Genomic DNA, 4,347 nt, shown 5'->3' with positions numbered 1-4,347 from the left:
GACAGCAGGCGGGTTGACGGCGATGATTAGTACATGATGTTTTTTCAAGGAAGGTCCTGATTATCACGTGCGTTTATGCTGTGAGAAGAAGATTTTCTGAATATGTAATCACTTTTTTTAACTAGACAGTCGAGATGTCATTAGCTTTTAGTCCAGTATCCTCGTTCACGCATATCGGGTGCCTTGTGTATGCAAACATTTGCTGCTCATTTACTGCTTAACTTCCACCTACCTACGAACTCCATTTAAAAATATTTGGGACAATTTTCTGCGTTTCATCGCAAGTAAACTTATGTAGATGTCTGAATTTGTATAAAAGTTGTAGCTCTGAAGCGTCATGTTGCAAATTACTAACTAGGCTTAGTTCGTCTCAATCCAATGCAACTATCAAGGATGCAGTGCGTGGTCTTCTGGAGTCTCCCTATAGTTGATTAATCTTGCTCAAACGTATGACAGCATATTTAAAAATAATAGAACGATCCTGTGTATGATGCTGATGATAAAGGTGAAGAAGACTGGACAATTATTATAGTTTCTGCAAGGCTTTTAGAAATATTGTGATGGTTATAACTTCACCATTCCCTTCGTACTCACCCTACAAACCATTAATTGGTAGATTAAGTACTCTTGAAGAAAACTTGAAAAACCTGGACACAAAGCCCTTTTGCAGACGAAAGAGGTCGGGTCTTCTATGTCATACTTATGATGAAACCGTCACGATGTTCTCAATCCGAATTTCCGTGTTTGCAATTTCTATAACATTTACTATACGAGGTGTAATATAGCGACGCAAAATGAAGGATACTGAATAATCGTGCTGTCGATAGGTTCTGCATGCATATAGATGTAAAAATGTATTGTCGGTAGCTCGTACAGAACACAACGAACCTGTGGCTTACGTAAAAGCCTTAGCTTTCGCCTGCTACCACGACGAAGCTTCATCGTATACACTGATATTCCGGTGTTCAATACCTGGCGTGTGTTATAAGCTCACTAACATCGCTTGTGATGGACAGTACTAAGTAGTGTGCCGCAGGACGAATGTGGATGCGCCATGCAATGTTTTGTATTGATTACACCGATTTTACAGGTACGGATCAACACTCTTTGATACCGAGTGTCTCGACTGGCCTCAGCACGACGCAGTCAGTGAGTCGGTTCTTGTCGTCTGTCAAAGTGGTTCCATGTTTTCAAATGCGTACATATGTTTGCAATGAGCACCGATGTTAACTCGTGCGTAGAATTCCAGATTTCAAAAGCGAGAGACATCTAGATTGACATAGTCACAACGCCCTTTCACCTCTTCTCATCCGCAGCTTCAATTGGCGGGCATCTGTGTTAATAGAGCATTTTAGTTTGACGTTTTTACGGTCCGCTCCGCTCCGAGTTGGCCCGCGTAGCTGTAGCGGAGCGGCGGTCGACTTTTTGGTTTTAGTTATCCGTTCTCCGCTGCCGAGCGGATCTTTCGCAGTTGCAACGCCCTCTGGCCAAATTCAGCCTCGTTAAAAATGAAAAACAGTTTTGTCACTTTTACAAAATAACACAAATATGCATTACTCACTTGTTCACGCAGTACTCACACGTGCGCGTGCGTTACCGGCCCATTTCAGGGAAAAAAAATAACGCGTCGACATCAACATAGTCGCGTACAGTCAGCGCTGTAGCATTCCAGATCCACTGCAATCCGTTTGGACGCCAACACGGCAGCGATGTTTTCGTCATCTGTGCCGTCTTGTCTAGTTCGCGTCACTTTCCTTAATTCGGCGACTCGAAGTAAGCACAAATGTTCGTCTAATCTCAAGCGCTTTCGCGGCTTCCGCTGCGCAGACGAACGTGAAGCGGCCGTGCACGTGGGAAGCAGGTTGAGCACTGGAGGCAGCCATCTTAGAATATGCGGGAAGTCGACGCACGAGTCTGGGAGGGCGCGCACATCGACGCCCCTCGCTAGCGGGAACGGCAGCGACGGTCCGCGCTCCGCTTAGGCTCCATATAAGCGGAGCGTGGGCCTCGCTCCGCTAGCCCGCTTACGGCTAAGCGGAGGACGCATGCGCACTCGCGCGCCCGACCGGCTTAGCTGCTGAGCGGAGCGTAAAAACGTCAAACTAAAATGCTCTAATGCCCAAATCATTAACGGCTTTTAAGTAAAGATATCAAAGCTATTAAAATTTGTACACGGTATAATCAAGAATAAAACGTCATAAATCATGCAGCGACACAGGGCAGGAACCGTACAGTCATAGTTTTTGCCTCTAATAAACATTTTATTATTCACAGAATTTCAAACACGCTCGTGGTAGCACTTGTAGCTATATCTAAGCCTCCTAACAAGATCACCGCCAAATACCTGCAGTGCACTCTCGTATTGAGCAAACCAGATTGTTTAGAGAAAAGATTTGCGAGAACGTTTTCTGCTAATAGTATGTTTCTTGCCCTACTTTTCTTCTCGATGCATACGCAGTGATTCCTATGGGAATGTTCAATCATTCTATTCCGACTTCATACCGTGAAAGGTAGGTGTCGGTGGAATACCTCTTCTCTATAACTAACCAATAATGGCCTTGAACGCTCTGCACGCCTTTTTTTAAGTGAGACGATCTCATTGACCTGAACATTGAGGAAAGCTTCGTAACCGCTAGCACAAGATATAATTCTTCTGTCTATCCTATCTTTTGTAAGATGGTCTAAATGTCAAGACATGGGTACACATGCACACAGCAAATATGCATGCACCCAACCAAAGTCATTCATGTAAAGTCAGCGCCTGTACCATGAAAATCAGCTTTCCTAGGGATGTTACAGTGGGACTTGCACTGTCAAATGGCGGGTGGATGGAAACACCAGTGGCTTAGGGCCACGCTAATGGAACCGACCGACAGTTAAGCGTTACTCTGAAATTTATTTACCTAAAGTCCCCAAGAGGGTTTTTAACGGACAATTCACAGGGTGATGCGCGTGCACGTGGATCACCCTGTGCAGGTATGTCTGCATCTCATCGATCGGCAATTCTTGGCAGCGTGAGTAGTCACCAGGAGTAGCTACATAAACGGTGGAAGCACAGAAAGAAATAATAAAGCACTCGAGGTTCTAAGAACTGTTATTCAATCGCATTCGCGAAAGCACATTATGCACTCGACTGCAGACAGTCGAGGGCATAGCAAACACTGTGTTTATTTTCTGATTAGATCTCCAGTTCATCCTTTTCATTATATTTCTACGTCTTCAAGTGCACCTCGACATGACGCATTTGTGTATTAGAACGTAAAATGCCTTGCAAGGCAATGAGAATTCACGCGTGCAGGACAGGAATTCCGAATAAAGTTTTCCTCGTGCAGTTAAAATGTGATAATCACATCTTAATTTCTGATATGTATCCTACACCGGAAGCACCCAAATATTCTACACTCAGCCTCGTCACGTCCAGGATATCCCGACAGAATCATTATGGGTGGTGTTCACCAAGAATAGTTCAGAAAAGTACGTGGTAACCAAAGTGACGTGCGCACTTAGCGGGAATGAGGTGTCTTTCAGAATATACACCGCGAATACACACTCAGGCGTACGTATGTCACCTTAAGGTATGCACGCCATTCCATATAAGATTACAATACGTTGTCATACACGCTTCAATGTAGAAAAACCACTGGTACTAGTATATGGTGCACTATATTTTCACTGCCACAGAACGTGTGAGAATGAAGTACCGGTGTTCTCCTGGACAGAATGCTATGTACGAATGGGTGTTTGAAATTTTATGTCGATTATTACTGCATTAAGGAGGATATTAAGGCCTACTCAATGGCAGTAGCACCAGTAATGTGACATAACATGAAGCATCCCTGCGATATGGCCTAGCTGGAATTGATTCTTGACGCTTTGCGCTGAACACACGGGGGCAGAGAAATATACAGAGATAGAGCTCTGGTTCTTGTTTCTCATCGTCTTCCCGCGTTTTTTCAGCGCGAAGTGCCAAGGTCAATAGCACAACAATAACACACTGCTTTAACGCGGACATCTTGGCCTACTCACTGCTAGTAGTGCCACTAACAGGATATCTTAGAGCACAGTCAAAATCCATCCTCTGTATAAAAGGTCAAAAGACGACGAAATTGCGAGGGAACACTTCACAAACACCGATAACCATTTTGAATAATTGAAATGGTAATGAATCACTCATACGTGTTGAATGTGTAACGCGAAATCAAAAATAATGGTATGCCCCAAACAGAAAGCTGTAGCAAATAATTAACATTAATGTATTTTTTTCTTTTATTCTCTGTCAGGATGTTCCATGTACCCGCAATCGGGTACCGTCTTGCCGTCTGCTTGTTCCAAGAAACATTTCACGGT

The 4,347-nt window shown here is 44.0% G+C and overlaps 1 long non-coding RNA gene across 1 annotated transcript; it reads left to right on the top strand.

The window, feature by feature from the left end:
- The first annotated feature begins 1,086 nt into the window (after positions 1–1,086).
- LOC125757953 (uncharacterized) lies at positions 1,087–4,345 on the top strand. Its single transcript, XR_007415591.1, has 3 exons — positions 1,087–1,149; positions 2,459–2,510; positions 4,281–4,345. It is a non-coding gene; the product is annotated as an uncharacterized LOC125757953 (long non-coding RNA).
- The last annotated feature ends 2 nt before the right edge of the window (positions 4,346–4,347 follow it).

The sequence above is a fragment of the Rhipicephalus sanguineus genome, chromosome 3, assembly GCF_013339695.2.
Source record: "Rhipicephalus sanguineus isolate Rsan-2018 chromosome 3, BIME_Rsan_1.4, whole genome shotgun sequence".
NCBI classification, from domain to species: Eukaryota; Metazoa; Arthropoda; class Arachnida; order Ixodida; family Ixodidae; genus Rhipicephalus; species Rhipicephalus sanguineus.
The sequence above is the reverse complement of the archived record's forward strand: the minus strand, read 5'-3'. Positions and strand labels throughout refer to the sequence as shown.